At 38.7% G+C, this 24,622-nt stretch overlaps 1 protein-coding gene across 1 annotated transcript in view; it reads left to right on the top strand.

Moving 5' to 3' along the window:
* AKAP6 (A-kinase anchoring protein 6) overlaps nucleotides 1-24,622 on the top strand; it is a 563,915-nt gene that overhangs the window by 55,651 nt on the left and 483,642 nt on the right. Inside the window, exon 2 of the mRNA XM_074365671.1 lies at nucleotides 14,158-14,369. The gene's annotated coding sequence lies outside the window, so the exon portion shown is untranslated. The remainder of the gene's footprint in view (nucleotides 1-14,157; nucleotides 14,370-24,622) is intronic.

The following is a 24,622-nucleotide window of genomic DNA, read 5'->3' as shown; positions in this document are numbered from 1 at the left end:
AGAATATGATTTTCAAATGGTTGAATCCTGGTAGTATCTTTTTGGTAATAATAGTAAAGACAACATTTATATAGTGCTTTGAAGTTTACAAAATGTTTCCTGGGTTACCATTAGGTCTATTTTAGGGCTGACCACTCTGTTCAAGCCCAAACTAGTAAATCTAAATCTCATCATTTAAATAACATGTAGGTGTTTGTGGTGGAGGTGGGGCATAGTTTTGCCTCCTCCTGCCCTCAGTGTTGCCTCTGCTTTTGGTAGGTCACTCCATTCTGTCTGCCCTGCCACTGCCTGCCCCCAGCATTTCTAGAGCTTTTGCTGCCTCTGGGTCCAAACAAAGATGAGGGGGTCTTTGTCACCAATGAAGAAAGAACTGAATGTGAGATAACAATATTACTTGATTGAATGCAAAACTGTTAACTCAGATCCTTGTACTTACATATTCATCCTGGCTCACCGTCAGCCACTTGGTGGATATTTGCTAGTGCACATCCATTTAATGTACCAGATTCTTTATTTTTCCATTCCCTAGCCAAGGCCCACTATTGGCAAATACTGAACTTGGCAAGTTAGGAATCTAGAGTCAGGAAGTCCGTTCCTGGGTGAGCCAAGGGAAATTTCAAGACCTGTAAGCCCTGACCAACCTTGGGGATGTGGTGATGAGATAGAGATGACAGATTTTAAACTGTGGATACTCTCTTCCAGTACCGTTCCCAGGATTACTACCCACGTGCATCCCTCAGAGCAGTGGAGAACCCAAGCTTTCTATCCCTTGGACTTTCTGCTTGGAGAGCTCTGAGCATAATTGCTTCTCCCCTTGGGATTCAGCCAAATGGAACCTTCTTTGTGACCTCTGAGTTCCTATTGCTGAGGAAAGAGGAAAGCACTAGGTTATAGAGAGTTCATCAGGCCTGTACATAAAAAGGGCTTCTGACTTGTTTGCTCCCAAAAGGCAGAATGTTATCCCTCAATCGCACGTTAATAAAAATACCATCCAATAGTGGTAAGTGAGAGTCTTCCTGATATATCTTATTTTAATTCCTTTGAATTTTTCTGTTAAGATGTTTGTTTTTTGGTGTGTGGTCACTTTCATGTGCTGTGTTTCTTTAACAATACCGAGTCTTTTACAAATGTATTTGCATAGGTGTGCTAGTTGTCTTCGTACATATATTTGCTAACCAGAAAATGTTTTTGCCCCCTTTGGAATTGCTCTTATTGGAAGGGTGTTTCTTTATATGTGGTTCATGGTCAAGCTTTGTCCACTTTTGGTTCTTTGTAATGGTTTTCTTTTAAAATATATACCCATGTATATATTATAAAATAAACTTCTTCTCCCATGTTCCCCAAGGGAAGCTAGGCATTAAAAAGAAGTGCAAAAAAGAGGAAATTCCAATGCATCTATGCTCTTGGGTACTTTCCAAACAATGATTAAAATTTTTACCACAAAAAGAAAACCTTGCTCGTAATGATGGATGGGAGTCCATCTGGTCCATCTGGTGTTTTAAGTTTATTTTCTTGGCTTCACTCTGGTCCCCCTCCCAACCTCTTTGTCATTTTCCCCAAAATACCCAGGGCAGACTTGAGCCTCTCTTTTAGCTAGTTATCTGAGCCTTTCTGCTAATTCCGTGATACATGAAAAATGACTTTGAACCTGGAGGACTGGAGCCTTTTAAGATGTTGGGGTTTTGAGGTTCAGAGAAGAAAGTTCTACCCAAGGCTGAAGTTTGAGAGCACAAGTGCTTGGAATTCTTTTCTCCTTAAATATTGAATGAATCAAGCTCACCACTCTGTTAAAAGTTCTACCAGCTTCTTTCTTTAGAGTCTTCTCCATTTGATAGCGGCGTAGAGATGCTGCATCTGATAATAGACAACAACTTACAGGACTAGTGTGATGAAACCTGTATTTAACACCCATTAGCGTTTGAGCTTCCTCAGCTTGAAGGGTTTGCTCAATTTCTTCCTGGTCCAGTGCCTGTAAGTCAGTGCTTGTTTGTATGGGAGACTCTCCACTTGATGTGGGGTTAGATGATCCACAGTGGGAGAGGGAGTGTGCTGGGACAGCATGGCAGTCACACTGCTGTTACTATTGCTGCCTTCACTGCTACCGCTGCTACTGTTAGTGCTGCTGCCGCTGCTGCTCTAACAATGACGATAGCTGATGCTGCTGTGGCTGATTCTGTTGCTACTAGTATTGCTCCTTCTACTGCTACCACTAGTTGCCATTCACATATTCAGTTCTATGCTAGATGCTCTAGGGATTTACAACAATTCATTGTTAAAGCCTTGAAAATGTTTGTAGTCTGCCTAAGACTAACCTGAGAACTAATGGCTGGCAAACAAGCACAATAATTATCTTTTATTTAGCATCAGTATGTGCCAGATGCTTTAGCTCATTTAGTTAGCTCATTTAGTTATTTTTGACTATCCTAAGGTTACTATTAACCCTTTTCAGCAGATGAGGAAATTATGTTCAGAAAGAGCAAGTAACTTGCACATGAGCACACAGTGAATGACAGAGCTGGGATTTAAACCTAGGTCTGTCAGCTCTAAAACCTTTGCCATCTTCACTAGGCTGACCTGTAGGCTTTAAATACAGAAAGCACATTCCTCTTTAAAGTCTCAGGGAATTTTACAATGGTCCCCAGAAATGGCAGGGCATGACAAAAACTGAAACGCAGAGAAGATAAATGACTCTCAGAATTAGTTAGCAGAACTGAGACTAAGGGCTCTCCAGTCCCAGCCCTGTGCTCTGCTTCCCTCTAGATCAACAGTGTGTTTTACTGACTCTGTCTTTGTAATAAAGCAACTCTATAAGTTAGCACAGGCCCAGAGCCTGAGTATCTTTCCCCCAGTCCAGGAGCAAGAGTTCTAGCATTTATTGAGATTGTTCTTCCTCTTATCCTTGCCTTTTTGGTCAAAAATGGCCAAATATTGGCAGTTTCATGTGGTTCAATCCAGGAATTTGTTATTTATCATAACAATTTATTTACTATTTTTCTAATTCCTTACTTTGTGCAGCCATACTCTTTGATGGGCTGTGTTGTCTTTTCACACCTTTATATTTATATTATAGTACAGAAATAAATGCCTGCACTGGTGGCTGAAGTGTTCAGATCTGGGTATTGCTATGATCAGCAAGAATTTATTGAAAAATTAGTACATGCCCGCAGTGCCAGACTGTACTAACAAAGTTTTGTTAGGCAAGACTTTTGCAATTGGTAGCCTCTAAAATGTGAGGAATCTTTGGAAGCTCTTTAAAGGACAGTCTCCTCTCCACGATCTGTATGTGGCTAGTTTATGTTGTGGATCATCAGAATAAACACGCCTATTTTTTCCACTGCTGGCTGACTTCTGGGCTGCTGCTAGGGAACCAAGGTGGTCAAGACAAGATTCCTGAAAAGTGGGTTTAAGAGGGAGAGTCTGTGTTCCTGTGGTAAATATAAACATTTGGGGGATTATATGTTATATCTTGGAGGTTAAGAGGACAAGCTCTGTAGTCAGGCTACCTCTCCGGATTGAAATCCTGGCTCTGCCACTTGTAGCAGCAAGATCTTGAGCAACTTGGGTGCCTCTGTTCCTTCTGTGCAAAATGAAAACCAGTACTTCTCTCACAGGATTCATTAATGATTAAATGAATCATTACATATCCTAACAGGGTCCGTCACATAGTTAGCTATTATAAGAATAATCATATTTTTTCTCCTTTATTCTTCCTTATTTCTCAAAAAGCAACTCACATTTGACTAAAATATTTGAATGCTTTACTCTATATACCTTTTCTCTATCTATACCTCCTTAATAATTTAAGCTGAGAGTGTATTTTTAAAAGATAGCTTTTCGATACAATAAAAAATGGGAGAGCTATACCAATTTAGAGATTAATAGAAGAGCTCATTCCCAGGAACTCCAGGTAAAACCCTGTTAGAAGGATAGCATTTATAATATGCCTTTTCCTAGTTTAAATTCTGAGTGGCTCCTCATCCCCCTCAACCCTGAGACTGAGCCCTCTTTAAGGCACATTTGAAATCCTTTCATCCTGCTTCTGTTATCCCTTGTGCACTCCCCCTCACCTTCTGTAAGTCAAGTGAGCAAGGAGAGTGTGGGTCAGTACAAATGTGTCACCCTTAGTAGAGACTCAGAAGTTCTTCTTCTAGCCACAAGAAGTGTGTAGTGATTCTTCATGCACATTAAATATATACTTAGACTTCACGTAGTGCAACAAAGTTACTCTCAATTATTCACATATGAATTACTTAGTTCAGTGGTTCTCAGTCCTCACTGATCATTAGAATAATCTGGGGGGCTTTGAAAAATACATGTAATGTCTCAAATGTTATAGTAGTTTTTTTTTCTCTTCATTTAACAGTCCACAGTGGGTGTTTTTGATTGAAGAGTAGTTTTCTACTACTGATGATGCAAGGTGGTGCATCCTGGGGACACAGGGGTTCCACCTCAGTCTCTCTCCTTGGTATCATCTGGTTGCCAGAATTTTCTTCCCTTCCTCATCAAAGTTTACCTTTTCTAAGTTCAACTTCTTCATAGAAATGGAATCTGGCTAATATGATTACTTTGGGTTAATAGTAATATTTTACATTTTATAACATCTTACAGTTTATTAGTAACAATGAAAATATTAACTAACAGCTACTTAGTATCTGGTATTTGTCAGGTACCATGCTGGATATGTCAATTCATACTCAAATATGAGCTCCCAAAGGACAGAGATCCTGGTCTGTTTGTTGACTGATTCATGCCAAGCACCTAATAGTGCTCAATAAATATTCGTTGAAAAGATGAATGGATAATCTTTCTAATAACATTGAAAGGCAGAGTTATTATTCCCATTTCCCAGTGGAAAAATGTGAGGCTCAGATAAATGCTATGCCCAAGGACATGCACTTAGAAGAGAACAGAACCTGGAAGAACCAGGTTCCAAAGCCTACCTTCCTTCACTGCCTTTTCTTCCTCTTTGCCCCTTTCCCCTTCGGTTTGCTTCTCTCCTTCCGCTTTCCCTCATTTCTGTTGCTCTTTTCCTTCCTCCCTCCCTTTTCTCTGCTCCTTTTTCTCCTCTTTATTCCTCTGTCTTTTACTTACCTCTCTCCTTCTTTCTTTTCCTATTTTTCTTCCTTCTCTTTTCCTTTCCAATGTTTTCTTTTTCTCTTCCCTTTTATCCATTTCCTCCTTTCCCTCTTTATTACCACACTTACAAATACTGCATTTTACTTCTTAGACTCTCATAGCAATCTTAGGTAAGCAGAGCAGTTCTTCCTCATTTTACAGATGAGGTATCTGAGAGAGGTTGATGCCTTGTCTGGTTTCCCATGGCTTGTTAGTGGTGGGGCTTCAACCTATTTGTCTTTCCATTAGTCTACTTAGTGCCTGTCCCACAGCCTGCACTGCCTTGCAGGTATCAATGGCTGTGGATGGCAGATGGTGATGCCTCTCCTCTGAAACATTCATTAGCTTCCAACTGAGTGGAGTGGATTCTGAGGTAATTTAGGAACCAGAGCAGGTTGGTGAGGGAGATCATGGGTGGGTGGGACTTAGACTCTCCTCAAATCTCACTTTCTGTGTGACAGTTACTCAAAGGCTGTCTCCTGCAGAAGATTTCCAATGCTGATTTCAAAACCCACCAGTACCTGGGAGCCCACACAGCATCAGAAGCTGTGCTCAGAATGGCGCCACTTTGTGTATCGGGGGATGCTATTTACTTCTTTAAATTACCACTTGGAGTCCCACCTAGATAAATGGTGCTGGCCCATTTTTATCTTGGAACATCATCTTTTTTCTTCAGTCTAGCTCATCGCATGTACTATTAGTGATATTCTAGAGCACATCACTAACATTTTAAAACCTCTACAACACGTTATCAAAGTGCTGACTAATCACAGCAGGTACTGTCTATAGTTATGCCGCATTTCTTGGGTGTTTTAAGACATTAAGCCAAGGGCCAGGACACCAACTGAAATAGGTCCTGATGTATTTTAATCTTGTATTAGTTTGGAAACACTAGGCTAAATTCCATAAAAGATCTGGGTGTCTTTTTTGTTATTGTTGTTATTTTCTCCTCCCTCCTCAGCTTTTTTGAGGTATGATTGAGAGATAAAATTATAATATATTTATTGTGTATAATGTGATGAATTGGTATATGTATATATACCTTGCAAAACGATTACAACAATCAGCTTAATTAACACATCTATCACTTCGCATGGTTACTAGTTTTTTTTGTTGTTGTTGTTGTTTTTTGTGAGAATGCTTAAGATCTACACTCTTAGCAGATTTCAAATATACAGTACAGAATTATTAACTATAATCCACAAACTGTATATTATATCCTCAGAACTTACTCGTCTTATAACTGAAAGTTTGTACCCTTTGACCAACATCTTCCCCAAGACTCTGGCAACTATTCTATTCTCTATTTCTATGAGTTTGACTTTTTTTTTTTTTAGATTCCACATATAAGTGATTCCATATGATATTTGTCTTTCTCTGGCTTTTTTCACTTAATGTGATTGTTACAAATGGCAGAATTTCCTTCTTTTTTTATGGTTGAATAATATTATACACATGCACATATGTAATAGAATAATATTATACATAGTATGATATAAATCTCATATAAAATGTAGAAGATACCTTTCTATATATACATCTTCCACAGATTGTATATGTCTTCCACATTTTCTTCATCTATTCATCTGTTGATGGACATTTAGTTTGTTTCTATATTTTGGCTATTGTGAGTAATGCTGCAGTGAACATGGGAGAACAGATATCTCTTTGAGATAGTGACTTAATTTCCTTTGGATATATACCCAGAAGTGGGATTGCTGGATCCCATAATTTTTTGAGAAGCCTCCATACTGTTCTCCATAGTGGCAGTACCAGTTTACATTCCCACCGATGGTGTATAAAGGGCTTCCTTTTCTCCACATCCTCGACAGTATTTGTTATTTATTGTCTTTTTGATAATAGACATCCCAGCAGGTGTGAAGTGATAGCTCATTGTGGTTTTGATTTGCTTTTCCCTGATTAGTGACGTTGAACATCTTTTCATATACCTTTTGGCCATTTGTATGTCTTCTTTGGAAAAGTGTCTAGTCAGGTCTTTTGCCCATTTGTAAATTGGATTATTAGCTTTTTTGATATTGAGTTGTAAGAGTTTCTTATCTATTATGGATATTAACCCTTTATTGGATGGGTGGTTTACAAATATTTTCTCCTTTCTTGATTGTTTCCTTTGCTATGCAGAAACTTTTTAGGTTGATATAGTCCCATTTGTTTATTTTTGCTTTTATTGTCTGTGCTTTTGATGTTGTATCCAAAGAATTATTGCCAAGACCAATAGCAAGGAGCTTTTCTCCTATGTTTTTCTGAGAATTTTATGGTTTGAGATCTTTTCCTTGAGTCATTAATCTGTTTTGAGTTTATTTTTGTGTATGGTGTAAGATAAGGGCCCAGTTTCATTCTTTTGCATGTGGATATCCAGTTTTCCCAGCACCATTTATTGAAGAGGCTGTCTTTTCCCATTTTGTATTCTTGATGCCTTTGTTGAAAGTTAGTTGACCATATATGCATGCGTTTATTTCTGGGTTCTGTATTCTGTTCCAATGATATATGTGTTTATTTTTATGCCAATACCACATTGTTTTGCTTACTATAGCTTTGTAAGACAGTTTGAAATCAGGAAATGTGGTGCTTCCAGCCTTACTCTTCCTGCTTAAGAATGTTTTAGTTATTTGTGTTTTTTTGTGGTTCCAGACAAATTTTAGGATTGCTTTTTTTATTCCTGTAAAAAAAATACATTGGAATTTTGATAGGGATTAATTTGAATCTGAAGATTGCTTTGGGTAGTAGAGACATTTTAACACTATTATTTATTTTAATCCATGAACATGGGCTATCATTCCATTTATATGTGTCTTTTTAAATTTCTTTCAGCAGTGTGTTATAATTTTCACTGTACTTATCTCTCATCTTCTTGGGTTAAATTTACTCTTAAGTATTTTATCCTTTATGATTCTATTGTAAATGGCATTGTTTTCTTAATTTCTTTCTTTTTATTGTAAGTATGTAGAAACACAACTTATTTTTGAGGGGCTGAGGTCTTAATCTGTTTGGGCTGCTATAACAGAAATACCATAGACTAGGCTTATTTTAAAAAGGCATTTATTTTTCACAGTTGTAGAGCCTGGAAAGTCCAAGATCAAGGGACTGGAAGATTCAGTGTCTGGTGAGAACCCACTTCCTAGTTCATAGGCAGTGTGTCTTCGCTTTGTCTGCACATGGTGAAAGGAATCAAGGTGGCTTTCTTGGGCCTCTTTTGTAAAGGCACTAATCCCATTTATGGGTGATCCACCTTCAAGACCTTGTCACCTCTGAAAAGCTCCATGTTCTAATGTCATTACCTTGGAGGTTAGGATTTCAACATATGAATTCTGAGGGGGCGCACATATTCAGTCCATAGCACTGAGTAAGCACTATAAACAGCTAGGTAAAGCAGTGCTTTTATTACTTAATTTTATTGTTTTGTGTGATATCTCAGTATATATTTTATGGTGTATGTTCTTTTTGTGACATGCATACTTGTGAATATTTTCGATTTACTTTTATGTTTGTGTCTGTGTAATCCTTTTCAAAAGAATTCCATGAAGCAATAATATTTTGTGCTATGGTGAAATGTTTTCCTAATAAGTACATTGATAGAATATTTAGACCAGCAGTAAATTAGGAAATTTAGAAGTAAAATGAATCATTTGCTAGTGTAAGAGGGAAATAATGGCTTTATGTGCAAAAATTCATTCTCACCTGTGTTTTAAAGTCTGTGTGTGTATGTGTACGTGTTTATGTACGTATACATTTATGTTTGACTGGTGGTTTGGGAGTTTTTGATTGCATGTCTTTAGCTGGCCAGGATTAAGGCTCTGAACTTGATAAACTCAGGTAAAGAAGCATTTAATAGGCAGTGTACACAAGTGTTTGCTACACAACCTACTCTGCTCTGTAAGACATAGTCTTTGCCCTGAAGATGGTTAAAGTTGTTTCAATAACAGATATGCATCCAGTTAATGGAATATAAGGCAGGCTGATGTAAGGACTCAGCGAGAGGTAAAACCAGTTGATGCTTGTAATAGGTTGCAAGATTTCAGTTCTCTCATTTGTTTCCTAGCACCCTAGCAAATGAAGATTACTTTACCAATGGTGTGTGACTCTGTACCTTATATAGAGTAAAATTATAAGAGTACATTTATTGAATTGGATTATTCACTAAACATATGTTAATACCTTGTAAACAAATCTCTTGTCAGAGCTGCCTGTGACTTTGTTATAGTGAACCCTTAAGTGTAGCATTTACTGCAGGAATTTTCCATATGAAGGTATGATGTAATTTGTTTCTTTTCCATAGGAAAAGGAATCACTTTTTCTAATTAAAGTTATCTTGGAAGATTCCATCTTTCTAGAATGTATTATGCTTATGCTGAGAGAATATCTATAAATGAGGGTTAGTTATTTTATTCATAATTTTTCTCAGGTAAGGTGAGGGATCTAGTTTAAAAGACTGTGAGCTGAAAATGCTATGGTAGTTAAAAGACTCAGTTGTAAATAACTTGAAATAGGTATCATGACCACTACTTCCTCTGTCTCTGATGACACATGGTGGATGTTTGTTTGCTGACTTGCTTCATCATTTTTGGCCAGATCTTCTCAGTAGCAAATTGATTTTTGTTATTTTAGTTAGTAATGGAAGGGAAAAAGATTAGGCCTTAGTAAAATCTTATAACATTTCAAACTCTGGAGTGATAAGGAGAAAGCTGCTAGGAAATTTTTCTTTGCCTGGAATGGAAACAATGTTACTTGAACAAAAAAGAAATTAAGAATTAAGAAGGACTTGTTAGGGGATTACCTATGTCTAAGAGTGTGCTAAAGGTTGTGGGGAAATCAAAAGTAGCACAGGACATTGTTAGTACCCTAAAGAGCTGTGTACTTGAGTAGATAAGATTAAGACCTATAAAAAATTAAATATCAAAACAGGAAAGCCCCAGAAATTCCATTGCAGAGTTTAAACAGCTCATAAACCCCTGCTTCATATGTTGGTCCTGAATGTTTTCCTTCCTCTGTATAACACAGCACAACTGGACTTCTACCAGCACATTAAAGCCACTTGGTTTCATGTCACATATTTGTGTTTGGAGTTAAATCTAATGAAGCAGCAAACTGTATTATAACTCTAAAGTCAGGCATGAGAAAATCTTAAATTTAGAAGATGACAGAAATCTCTGAACATGTTGAGGCCAGTTTCTTTGGAAAAAATCACCCCAAGGTTTGCTTCAGGCTCCAAATCTAGGTTTTCATTCAGGATCAAATCCATCCTTCCCTGGGCTTTTGGAGGCTTTTTGGCCTTTGCTGATGGGAATTTTGCCTGAGAAAAGGACAGAGGAATGGGGCTCAAGCTGACTGGAGTGTGAGGTCACTGTCAAATCCAGGAATGTCCAGCAGAAGAGATGATAACACCTTGCATCTTGTGTGGAGGTCTTGCCAGCTCTGGCCTTGACCCTAGTCCTTTGAGGGGTCTCATTGCTGAGGCCCATGAACCCCTCCAGAACTCAAGCTTCTTTTTTTCTTTCCAAGGACTCTTCATGCCAATGGTGCCCAGTTATACCTTAGACAATTTCTCTGATGACTGAGTCAGTTAGGGCTCTGTTTACTGTGACTGAAATCCCTAAATGAATGGGCTGAAGCAGAAAAAGGGGCTTTTTGGTTCTTATAACCTACAGAGCCAGAGAAGGGCTGATTTCTGGCTCCAGCTGTGTCACTAGAACTCAGTTTCTTATCTCTCAGTTCAGCTCTGCTCTCCCCCTGTTGACTTTATTCTTAGACAGGTTCTTCACTCCTGAATGGCAAATGGATGGTCAGCTTTAGATTTGACATCCTCTCCAAATCAGCGGCCAACAGTGATTTCTTTACGATGTCTCATTGCATCTCATTGGCTTCAGTGGGGTCCCTTACCATCTCTGAACTAAATTCTGTACATCCGGAGGATATAAAAAGCTGATTGGCTTAAGACTGAGTGGCGTTCTGCATTCCTTGGTTGGAGTCCCACCCAAAGCAAATAAGTTAGAATGTGGAAGAGGTGATGTCTGAGAGGGAATAATAAATCCAAACATCAGGTAGCAACAATAATAACTGAGCTTATATATTAATATTATGGTTGCAAATTTTATTCTGATCACCAGTGATGAATAATTTTCAGGTAATAATATCTGCTTTGTATGGATATCTGAAAAAAGTAGAAGGGATGCTGTGCTTCAACAACAATAAGAGCCACATATGCCCCCTGTAATTTGGTGTCCAAATATTTTTTGCCACCAAATATTCTCAGAAGGTATACTGTACTGATTAAAGCAGTATCTACAGCTTCCATGGTACATGGCCATATAGGCCTGTGACTAGAGCACTTGAATACTTGTATACTTTGTGAACGAAGGTCAGTTTTGAAGCCAGAAATGCAGAATTGGGCATTGTCAGTGAAGGATTAATTAAACCTTTTTCCTTCTGCATGAGAATTCGACCTTTGCTTAACTCTGTTACTCTGTTCTTCTGGAAACCTGAAAATTATAAAATGTCGACAATATTTCCAGATAACACTGGTTAAGGTAAAAAAGATCCTTGGTTAGTAAAAATGTCTCCCTGGAGGCAGGAGAATTCCCTTGGTCTGGCCCTGACTCTGTTCTCCAAGAGGAGCTATTTATCCATTCTGTCCATGGCCCTGGCTCTGTCCTCTGGGAAGACCCCTTGTCTGTTACCTTCCTTGACCTCATTTGAAGTGAGTGGTGAGAAGTAAATACTCTTTGGTAGCTGTGCAGACTTTGTAAGCCATTTCCTAACCATCTTATTCCAGAGTTCAGAATCTTGCTGGACCTACAGATGAGAGCTAAAGAACTTCCCCTGATTGGGGTGAATGGGCTGTTAATGAAAATATTAATAAGGTTCAATGTTTCTGTGGTACTTTTATATACATTATTGCCTGCAATCCTCAAAACAACACTACAAGTTGAGGATGTGAAGGCAGTGAGAAAGGCCATTGAAAAGTTCATGGTGAGCTACTATAGGCCCATTCATAAGACAAGAAAACACTTGGTGACATGCTACTGCTTTATGGGTCCACTTTTAAGCCAGTCCACGCCATTTTGGGGACCAGTTATTTAGCAACTTCGGGTTGTTAAAAGTCTAACTTGGCCTTCGAGTTGATGAGACATCCATCTCTTCCAACCAAACAAATGACTTGCTTCTGGCAAGGGAGACTGATAAGATTCTTCTCATACTGAGAAGTCATATTTAAGTCTGGAACCCCTGATCCCACCCTGCTCTCTCCGTTTTGTAGAACCATGGATTTCAGCTATGGAAAAGCTGATAATATTGTTGTAGACCCATGATTTTCACTCCATCTTCCTCAGAGGTTGAGGAGTTTATCAGAGGTGACTTCAGGGGTCAGATTATAGCAGATTAGATGGGGGATGATGTTGAGAAGGGCTCATCAGACTTGGCTCTGGGCTTCTTACCCCCTTTCAACCAGAGACGCCCAGCTTTGGTCTGTAATGTTAGAAGAATGGGTTCCACTACTAACCAAAAAACTTGCAAACCATGGTTATTAGCTAAATCCATCATCTCTGCAGATGAAAACCTTGAGTCTCAGAGAGGTTAATTGATTGACCTGATATTACACAGATGCTCACTGGAGGAACTGGCATTAACATTTGGGTTTCCTTAATGCCAAATCAATACTATTGGCACTACAGTGGCTGCCTGTTACTTCTCTTGGTGTGGTCTAAGAGAAGGAGTGAGAATCAGGCTCTGCCATGACTGAGAGCATGGCTGATTTGGGCAGGCAGCTTCACCTTTTGCTCTTGGTCTCCCAATTCCTCATTAGGTGAAGCAAGAACAATTCTGGCTTTCCATCCAGAGAAAGGATGCTCTGTGCCTGGCTGATAGTACACCCTGCTAGGATCTTGGCACCTCTCTGGCATTTTATCAGCCCCTATTTACTGAGCCACTGCCTTAATTCCTTCTGCCACTCCATACACCTCCCCACCACTCCCCACTGTTGGTTAACAGTGGCATTGAAAATCTCAAGTAGGAGGCGACAATGTAATTGTCTCATTCAGTTTTGGAGTTTTAGAATCTTGTTCTTCTCCAGAGTTGTGAGGATAGAGTAGATGTAGGTCAGCTTGATTTTCTCTCTATCCATTAAATATGCAAGAGATGGCTGATTTTTCCATTTTTCCTTCTCCTCAGTTCACATGATATGTTTGTTTCTGCTCAGGGCTGGAAAGAAATGATTGCTTTAGATTTGCTTTTGTTTCACGAACTGGAGAAATACCTCACTGGGTCTGTTTAAATGTGGCTTTTCACACAGTTTCAGCTTTTGTTCGGGGAGGGCTGTGAGTATTTTCCTCCTGTGTGTCTTATTGTCCCATAGAGAGGAAAACAGAACCCTAATGTTTGGAATGCCAGTGATTCAGGAAGTTCCTAGCAGGTCTGCCATTTGTTCCAACCACCAGGTTTGGTCCCAGAAAAGAGTGGTAGGTGTTCTCTAGAAGTTGAAAGTGATGTGATGTGTCGCCTAGATTCTAAACCTCCTTCCGTGGGCCTAATGAGATCTGGGGCTACTGTGCATGAGAAGGTTCTGTAGGTTGGTGTCCATCAGGGGAAATGATTAGGGCAGACTTCGTTGGTGGGAGTTTGCCCATATTCTGAGAATGAAAGGCTATTTACTTTAGAATTAGAGTCGCTTTCTCAGTTTATATTCCGTTTTTAATTTTTTTTTTCTGTTGCTTGCTTTGTTCTTTTGGTCTTTGACAAATGAAAAAAATTCTTTTCAATAATTTTTAAAAAAGGTATTGTAATGCTTTCCAGAGGGGAAAAAAGTGATCAAATTGCCTCACAGAGAAACATTGTACATTTGAATTTTTATTTGTTTAGTACTAAATCTGATCCCCCAGCCTCCTTTTCTAAGTGTGGAACAACAATTAGGAGGTAGTTTTTATTTTTTTCCAAAGTGACTTCAGGGAAATCCCTTTTAAACCTATGGATTTTAGTCCAATGAGGGATCCTCTTCCTCTGGTCTAAATTTTGCATATCGTCTGTTTCTTACAGGGCTTCCGTATTGTCTCAGCCTCCACTGGAAATGCAGCAAGGATTCCTAGCACATCCCAGTTACCATAGCAACAGCAGTCTTTCCCATAATGAGCTGCATCATCTGAACTGATGTCACAGCATCATGCAGCAGGTCAAACAAGGCATCTCCTAGTATTGCATCCTACAGATGTGCTGTAAACATCAAAAGAAGACGGTGGGAGCAGGAGATGGTGAGTGTTAAATGTCTGGGCCTTAATTGCACGGCTGTTTTCTTGGTTAGTCTGTGTCTGCTGAGGCGGAGATGGGGGGATGTTGTCTGCTTAAAATGGACTAGGGAAAGAAGGGCTGTTTTACCTAAATCTGTTTTCAAGCTGCTGCTGGGTTAAGACAAAGGCCTGTAAGAGTCATACAGGAATCAAAATGTAGAATTATTCTTGTTCGATCTCTACCTAGTATTTTTAGTGTTCTCGTGGAATTTTTCATAAACATAAGATATTTTTCTATTGCAAAACCCCAAATAGACTCTGTATTGAGCAATTCACAGTATTTAGACATTATAAGGATATATATTTCTTTTTTATGGGGCAGAGCTAATTGGTCCCCTATTTGCTCTTGTGATTTATAAAATATTAAGTGATTTACAGCATGAAATTCAGTATTTACCTCGGTTGGGTTTCAGTTTCTTCATAGCAAGGAATGAATGCTGAATAAGCATCTGACATAACCCTGATGTGAAAGAAGATCTCTTGCATGTTCAAGATAGAGAATTTAATAAAAACATTAAGACCCAAACCAAGTGAAATCATTTGAGCCTTTTGATTTAGATGGTAGTCCTTCAACCCATGTACTTCATAGTTAGTTGAAAGACTGCCACGATATTTTTCCATCTCTAGCTAGCCTCCAAAATAGCTGGAGTTATTTGCAGGCTGACTTGTAACAAGTCTCCTCTCTGCGGCAGTTGCAGTGAAGGGTAACACTGAGGAGGCCTCTGGAAGTGGCAGTGGTGTTGCTACCTCTTGCTTAACTTTAACCGGAATCTGATAAGATGAATAAATAGCAGAGTCCTCAGTGATTGTGGCAAATACTGATCTCTGGGCTCAGTCATAACCTCAACTCAATTCTGAAACTCCATGTATCATGCTTTTTTAAACTCCTAGCTCTGTCTTTAGACCTCTTCATTATTATTATTATTATTTTTTTCTGAAAAATATGACCTGACAGTATCTGATAAGGAGCAGTGAGTTGCCTTTTGTGTTGGGAAACAGATTTTCCCGGTGCAGCTGATTGCTACTAAGGAAGAGAAAGGAGGCACATGTCAGTTCAATTGATCAATATGTCCACTTGGAATCAGGGAGTGGTCTTTTGGCTCAGTGCTGCCAAGCTGATAGTTTTTACTTGAAAAGTCTCACAGGAGAGAATGGCAGTCTTTGAGTTCCTCTTCTTTCAGGCTGTTTATTGAGCCTAAAAGAAATGTATTACAGGAAACAGGAAAAGCAATACCTCTTGCCAGCTTGGAGTGATTTTTTTCTTTTCTTTTCTTTTTTTTTTTTTTTTTCGCAGAGTCGAGCATATTGGTCCCATTAGGCACTAGCTGGAATGAAAGACCTTGGATTTTAATTAGTTTGTTTATACCCATCACACACATGCTGCTCTTGGTCCTTTAGGCTTATGTGGCTGATATGCAGCTGTATGGGATGGGAGAGGTCAGCTCAGCCTGGCTTTATCGCAAGCACTTAGGAGCATGGGTTGTTCATTGCCTGCTTTTTTATGTTGTATAATGTGAACAGAAAGCTCTGCTGGGACCTCTGGGTGTGAACACAGCTAAGTCAGTAGCTATAAGGTGACAGGGAGGAGTGCTGGATGGTATGGGGGAGGGGAAAGTGTGTCTAGTGGCTGGATTATGGGTCTGGAGAAAATCACTCGGTGCCCATTGGAATTCGTTTAAAGTATTACTTTCCAAGGAAAAGCTCTGAAGAAAGACCTGGTCGGTAACATGAATTGCTAGGAATAAAAATAACCATAGGCAGCATTTTAATGAGTTTCCTATTTGCTTAATTTTTGTCTCTTTTGTCTAACAGTGCTCTCAGCTGCTTCATCATGGGTGATTTGTACAATTACTGGAAGTCACAGAAGCCAGAATCCTTAAGGGCAATGTTAGAAAAAGTGGAGTCATGCTTGGAGGGTGGGGAAGGCGCTGGTGGGTGTGGGCTGACGCAGTTGTCTGGTAGGACATCCTTGCAGTTTAGAGGAGCCTGTGATCTCTCCTCGCCCCTACAGATGTTCAGAATGCGATTGCAGACCCCCAACTTTAGGCTTTTGTGCTCTTTTCATTCCAGGAGAACAAAGCCCTAGTAATGGGAGCTACCATCCTGGGTGCTGGGCTCCTCTGCCAAGGGCCACAGCCAGTGCTGCTCTCCGATTAGCTGTGTGTCTTAATTACTGGCTGAGGCTGTTTCAGTTGTCTTAGTTTTAATATATCCCCAAGGGGTGGATGGGGTGGGGTGTGTATGGGGGAAGGGGAGAGATTGCTCTGTGGCTGCATTTTGTGGCATTTCTCTGAAACTTTCTAGAATTTAAAGAATTTAGTTTCACAGTGATGAGTGAAAGATCATCAAGACCATATTTACTGTGTGGCCAAGTTTAGACCACAGAAGCCTCACAAGAAGCTAGCCTCCTCCGTGCTTTTGGTTGTGGCTCTCTTTCACTGAATTATAGAGTTACAAGGAAGTTAATTCTTGTGGATAACTAGGCCATGACAGGATGATAAAGAAAAATTGTAACACCCACAACTATCATTTATTTCATTTATTCAGTTCTTATTATGTATCAGGCACTGGACTACACATTGTATATATTTTATTTAGCCTTTATTATGACATCAGGAGGTAGAGAGTAACAATTTCATTTTATAGGATTAGGTGTTATTATTCACATTTTGCAGAAATCAGGTCTTAGCCAGGTTATCAAATTTGGCTAAGGTCATATAGTTAATTAGTGGTTGGGCCAGGATTCCAAACTAATGTAATTTGAATGTGATGCCCACCTACTTACCCACAGTCATCTAAGTTTTATGGCATCCTAACTGTGTATAACATAAGAGCAGTCATCTTTACTCTATCACACTTATCTCCCCCTGACCCCATTCTAGTTGGAAAATCAGATTTCATGTGTAGAATGAAATATCATTTACAACACTAAGATCAGTTTTACTGCAGGGATGAGCATGAATCTTGGTCAGATCCCACTCTGATCTTAGAGATTTAAGTAATGCAGAATTGACGCTCAAAGTCTTTGCCACTGCCCTTGCCTGACATATCTTTCTAGCAGGATCTGCGAATGGGAAATGCTACATGGATAAGCATGGGCATGATGGAGTTGTCCTAAAAACAGGTCTTACCTGACTCAGTGATGATTCAAGTTTGTCATACCTGTCTTATCAGCTACATTTGTAGTGCCCTGCCAACTTTAAGACATTTCCATTCCCTGTTAACACCCAGAAAGAAATAGAAGAGGAAACTTCTGTCACAGCTGGGAAGGGGTATTTTGAATCCATCTCTTGGGTCAAGAAGATAAAAGAGTTATTTTGCTGAAAGTATTAGTAGCTGAATTTAAATGCTGCCTATTTCTGACAAAGTAGAAGAATATGGTCTTGTGCAACATCCTGGAAGCCTTGTATTTGAGGAGAACTGATACAGTCATCTCTGCATCATCTTGCCCTTCCCCAGCTCTCCACGCCCAGCATCATTACTGGGCTGTAAAGGCTGTTCTTTGTTTGACTGTGGGGCTAATGCACACACTGACAGCATGCTGATATTGATTCCGGTATGGTGAATACTTAGAAATATTATTCCACAGAGATCTTAGCCATTTCTAGGTTCTGGGAAGAAGTTAACATTTGTGCCAGCCTGCTTTAAGGAGGCCCAGGTTCATGTCTGCATGAGCTGCAGGAATTATAGGCTGACCAGAAAGCAACAGAATTACTGGGTGCAGTGAATATCAGAATTAGGTTCTAAGTAGGAAATAAAATAGCCAGTGGAACTGAGGGAAATTGATAGTCCTGCTGCAAGTCTCAGATTTCCTTCTATTTCCAAGCATAGAATCAATGAGTGATAATTTGTTTTGATCCTGTGGATTCAGTTCAATTTAACAGCTATTTATTGAGTATCTACTATGTGCCAAGCAATGTCAGGGAACATAGCAATAGGACAAGACAGATGCAGATCTTTTTCCCCACTACATTCTAAGGGTGGCGGGGTAGGGGCAGTGCAAAAAAAAAGCAAGTAAATTTACAGTGGAGTGATTTATTCTCTCTGACACTGTAATACTATTTCTATTCCCTTCTATTCCATGTGCTAATAGAGAAGCCCAGTGTCTCTGCATGTACACATATATGGTCTATGCATGGAGGTAGAATCACTGCATTGAATAATAGCTTTGGTTTTATTTTCTGCTTTGGGATTGGATTAGAATCTTGCTGAGTGTGGACCAAGCCAATATGGAAATTAGCATTTTTTTGGTATAAGCCATTCTGAAAAATATAATTGCAATCAAACAAAAAAATACATGTCTATCTCAATTGACATAAACCTGACATATGGAAATATGAAATGTATTTGACAGATCAGTTAAGGAGGTTTTTTTTTGTTTTTATAATAGATATTTCTCACCCTTAAAAATGATTTGTCCAGAGAGCCCTCTGAATTGAACTTTCCAGCCAGTGTGCTGGTAGAGTTACGTGCCAGTCACCCCCAGCTATGAGCAGCCTGTTCATTAACCCTAGTATGCCTTCCAAACATCCCTTTAAATGGAAAGCATTTGTCTAAACAATCATAATACCTAATGTATTCAAAACTGTGATTGTATTTTCATGAAATTTTTCAGGTGCATATTCATTTATCTGTGAGGTATGTATGACTTGTGACAGTCGTTTGCAAATTGACTTTTCCTCTTTGATGGCAAGTGCATGTGCCCAGATCTGTAGATGGGCCACGATGGGAAGACTTTTCAGGGAATATCACTTTTTATAGGACTTTGGCTCTAGCAACAGACTTTTAGATATTTTGAATTAATAAGGCCGAAGATTTCTCCACAAGCACGTACCTGTCAACAGCTGAATCCCCTAGTTGGCTTTAGGACTTGGTAAGGACAAAAGAGAGACTTTGTTTCCCTGGTAAGCGACCAGTAATGTTTCTCTTTGTTCTTTAGCTCTAGGACATGCTCCAAGCCCTTCTAACCATCTCGCAACTGTTGTGCTTTTGAGTCACAAGGGGAAACGGGTTGGGAATGTGGAACCATTAGAAAAGGATCTCAAACTGGGTGATTCCTGAGCTTGTTTTATATAGCTGCAAGGCAGGCTTCTTGGACTTAAAACCTGTGCTAAGGCACAGGGCCCCACGCTTAGAGGGGTCCATACTTGGTTTAATGCTCTGCTGTTGCCATCTTGCAATTCTTAATAATTTTTGAGCAAGAGGTTCTGCATTTTAATTTTGCACTGGACCCTGCAAGTTATCTAGACAGTTCCTTATGGCACTTTTGATATAAAAAAATTGGCACACAAATCTGAGTTTTAAGCTTCTCTTTAAGAATTAGATGATGTGGCTCACTTGGCAAGAATTGACTGCCTTAAATGGATCAGTATTCTCCAGTTCATCATGGTCTCCCCACAACTCCCATTCATTTACCTCCACTGCTGCTGCCTGAGCTCTGTGGGTATTTAAGTTTGAGACTTTGTTCTGGAATAATTCAGATAGAAATTGTAGAGCTGAAAAAAACTAAAAGACCATTGTCAAAACAACCCAGAGCAAAGACCCCCATCCATGGTAATTTAAAGGCGTCCATGATAATTCAGCACCATGCACAGTAATTCAGTGGCAGTTCTTTTATTGGCAATGAGAGACATCTTACATTATACTTGAAGATACTTGATAGGTCAGACTTATTTGTCACCACCATTGCTTTCAGGGGAGAAATCAAATCTTCTTTGCAAAGCAAGCTAATTAACCATCCTATTGGTTCATTGTTTATATTAATTATCCTGCCCTTTGTTTACTACTTGATTACTTTTATCACCTTCTTTGTTTAATTCTCATTTAAATTACACAACATTTTTATGCTGGCTGGGTATTTTTTTAGCACAATTTTTTTCTATTTCTCTCTCCAGGAGGCTGGGGGCCTATAATTTGAGGTTATATTACTGCAGGAAGAGTTCACTTTTTTTTTTTAATTAAGAAGGGAATTACAGTCAATATTTATAATGAACTCTTCTCCAGCAAGGCAGTTCCAGCCATGCAAATGTTCATAAGTCAAGATCCGCCATTACTGTTTATAATAATGAAATACTGGTAACAGACTCCTGGACCTTATAGTAGGTGAAGCATTCTCACCCATCATGTCACAGTGAGAAGTGGCTGTATTAATCTACAGATGTGCAGAGAAATGCTAGAGAATTAACATGAATGATGATGCTTGCTGCACTGGAAAAAGGTAATTTTTTTTTTTTTTTTTTTTGGCTGTGTGACAGTAACAAGGACCTGACAGATCCATAAGGGACTTTTGTCACATCTCAGGGATGGAATCTTCTCTAAAGATCAAGCCCCAAGGACTCATGGCCTTACTCTGTACCCTGTAACAATCCTAATGCCCACCATGTTCACCCTTGTACAAACTGTAAAGCAAGCTGTTTCAGGTAATTTCACCAGAAGTCAACAATCAACAAATGCATCAAAGGTCTATCATGTGCAAGATCATATGCTAAAGAAACAAACCCTTTACCAATTAGGAAGACAAAAAGCAAGCACATGTATATTACTTGGAGAGCTTGTCATAAATTTAACACTCTGTTGTCTGGGCTCTGCTTGTAGACAGTCCTGATTAGTTCTTCCCTTGTTCCCAGGGTACTCTGAGATGGAGCTCCAGGCATATCTGGAGCTGCCACCTCATCTTCTATTCTTTTCATTTTATTCCTTGATTTAAATGTGTTTTCTGGAATAACTGTTACTTTTTCTGGCCCACTCAAAAATCTTTGTTTCCCACTGTCTCTCAGCTTTTTTAATTCTTAGTGCTCATCATTTGTTTCTACCCTTCCAGTCTCCTATCCTCTGGACAGACGGCTTGAAGCCCACCATAATCCTCCCCACCAGCAGCCCCATAGGCCCCCATCTTCCCTGCTACTATTTATTCCCATTACATTAGCATAAAAATAGCCCATCTAAAACCAGATGACACTTAGCTCCCCTTGTGAAGTACTCTGCTTACATTTAGCTTTTGATAGTTAATTCAAATATTGCCCTGTGTTTAATCTGTTGTTTTGTTTTTGTGTGAATTAAAAGCGAATGACTCTAACTCATATTACTCACTCTTGCAGGCAGTCTATGTGAGGTATCAACTAGAAATAACCAAAATAGCAGGGGCTTATGTGGTAGAAGACTGTATGCAAAAATGGAAACAGGTGTGCAAATAGAGTTAAAAATTTGTGTCCTTTAGTGTTATTATTACATTGCATTTTCAGTTAAAAATAAATAAAAATAATGGGGAAGGAATGATGAGAAGGTGGGCAGCACAGGGAGGCTCCAGAGAGACAATACATTTCTTCAGCCTGGTGTAGGGATGGCACACAGCTTCCAGAACACTGAGAATACCTGTCTCAGAAGAGCAGCTGCTTGAAGAGAAAGGACAGATCTGGAAATAAAGGTAGAAATAAAAACAACCACAGGAGCAGGCATGATTTCTCAGGGAACTAATAAAGAATCAGATTGTTGAATTGGATAATATGATTTTAACTAATTTAGTAATAAAAAATTGATAGCATGATTTTTAAACATATGAATTTTGACTAAATTGAAAATGACTAGGCTAAGAGGCAGAGGACCAAGAAAAAGGTGTCATAACCAGCTTAAGAAGAGACATGTTTCACCATGTTATTTTTCTCTTAGAGAGTTTTCCCTTTTGTTCCTTGCTCTGGTTAGTATTATTAGGTTTATTTGTTGTGAAGATGAGTAAACCTTTATTTTGTTTTAATAAAAAAATTGTTCTTTAAGAAAACAACAAAAATCATGTTGTCTGGTATGATTTTTTTTATGTTTCATTGATACTAAATCTTAACACTATCCTTTTGTAAATAATACATATGCGTAGATACCCGAATAAGAAGTAGTAAAATGAGTGCTGCCAACCAGCTTGAAGAGAAAACAAAGTACTTCTTTTCAAGGATATTCTAGAACCTCAAATGGTGATGGAAAGGCCACATTACCAACTGAAAGTGAATTTTTGCAGCAGTTTGTACCAAAGAGGTTTCCATCCTGGATTTTGGAATCCCCCAAATCCAAGAATTTACACATATTTATGTAGACTGATATTCTCTGTGCAGGAGATTAGTGGTAGGGGAGATGGGCAGGGGTGGGTGGTCCTGTGGGAGCAATAGTTATGTTTCCCTTCTTGACTCATGTCATCTCCTGACACCCTAAACCTAAACAAGAATAGAGCCTGGCAGGGTAGGTTTTGGAGCCAGGTATATTTACCTTTGAATCTTAGCTCTAATTGACATAAGATTACAAGATCTGTGATCTTGAGTTTCTTAGACTGTCATTTTCCCCAGTCATAAAATGAGGAGAATATCCATTTTATAGAATGACATGAAGTACGTATTTTTATGTAAAGTTACTGGCACGGAGCAGGCATTTGATAAATAAAAGTTATTATTATTTCACTACTCAATAGTGGGATAAGATTATTACTTCCCCAAGAAGAAATGTAATTTCTCAACTCCAATCCTGAAACCAGAGAAATAATTTTCAGAGCTTCTATTAGTGGAAAGAAAAGCCCTTCAATATATTTTAAATGCTTATACTGTGCTAGGCACATATAATATCTCATGTAATTTCTTTTTCTTGCTTAATTTTTCTCCATGGCACTTACCACCATCTGCAAAGTACACATTTTACTATATCATTTGTCTCCCCCTTAGTATAAAGCAAATTGCATGAGGGCAGAGATTTTTGTCTGTTTTGTTCATTGATATCTCCTTAGCTCTTGAAATAGTGCCTAGCATGTGGTAGGTGCTCAGTAAGTTCTTGTTGCAAGAATGAATGAATCCATATAACCTTTTGAGAGAGGAAACTTGATGGTATTCAGTGTGCAGAAAATGAATTCTCTTTTGCAGTGATACTTTTCAAGGTTCTAAACACCCTTGAGTGATTCTTGTTATCCAGATACCATGTTAGGAAGCCCTGTGGCTGATGGTTAGGTCATCGTTCACCATCCAGTTATTCTAAATCTTTTCACTGAAAGAAGGGATATTGCCCAGGCAGCTCTGATGGGCTTCTCCTCTCCAAGGGATTTCTAAGAGGGAATTGGGGTTTACCAGGGCATCCAAAAGATGCATTGATTCTTCTACTGGTGGTTTCCTCTTTCTTTCTATCCCTTTAGTGAATTTGAGTCTCCTTCAGGAACAGTTATTTATTCTCCTTTAAATCATGAATCCTTAGCTGTAACTCTGATTGATTCATGGATTGGTGGATTTTGAAAGAATCTTCAGGGAAAGCACCAGATAGGGAAAATGATATGGCAGTCAGCCCTTTCCCATTGCTATAAAAATGCTCTAGTGAGAAATAAAGCAAAGGACAGGCACATAATAATATAGTTGTTTGGCTAGAAGAACATACCATCTCATAAATGAGGGGAATAATTAAGATAGCCCATTTCTGCTATGTATTTTGAACTATCTCTAAGCAGTGGATATATACAGATTAATTTTGTACCAAAGACATATTCTAAATGTCATGCTTTTGAGCTGAATATTTCTCAGCAAACAGGTGTGAGTTTTTTTTTCTTGAAATTCAAACCATTTTGACAGCATCCTATTTTTAGAATGCCTTCCTCTTTAAAAAGGCAAAACGATATCCAAAAGCAATTAGAAAAACCATCTTGGAAGAAGGCAGTGTTCTGATTATTCCATAATAACAACAGGCCAAAAAAGAAAATACAATTCTGTTAAATTTAGAGCTCATGTTTTTACTTTTTGGGTATGAAACGTACTTACTATATTTACTTTTAGCAGCCTCATCATGTTGTAAGACAAAAATGATACCTTATGAAAATTTTCTTACATCTGCAGTACATGCCATGGCCTGCTGCAATACACAAGGACATTATTGTGTTCAAATAACATGTTATTCTGATCTATTTTAAAGATCCCTGGACTGGAAGTAAGGAACTTGAGTTTTAATATCTGCTGAGATAATCTTCTTGAACCTTAGTCTCCTCCACAGTAAAACAGAAGGGTTAAATTTAAATGATTTTTGTTTCCTTTTAGCTCTAATATTTTATGCCTCACTTATAGGGTTCTGTGTATCTTTCAATTGCTCAGCCTTGTGATTTTTCCAAAATGATGTTCCATAGAATATTTAAAATTTGCTTAATTCCCTCATGTAGGTGAAAGCATGTTTTAATTTATACACGATTTAAATTTCACGCCTGTGTGTTTCAT

This window comes from Camelus bactrianus, chromosome 6 (genome assembly GCF_048773025.1).
Source record: "Camelus bactrianus isolate YW-2024 breed Bactrian camel chromosome 6, ASM4877302v1, whole genome shotgun sequence".
NCBI classification, from domain to species: domain Eukaryota; kingdom Metazoa; phylum Chordata; class Mammalia; order Artiodactyla; family Camelidae; genus Camelus; species Camelus bactrianus.
Note: the sequence above shows the minus strand (reverse complement) of the source record. Positions and strands in the feature narration are given on the sequence as shown.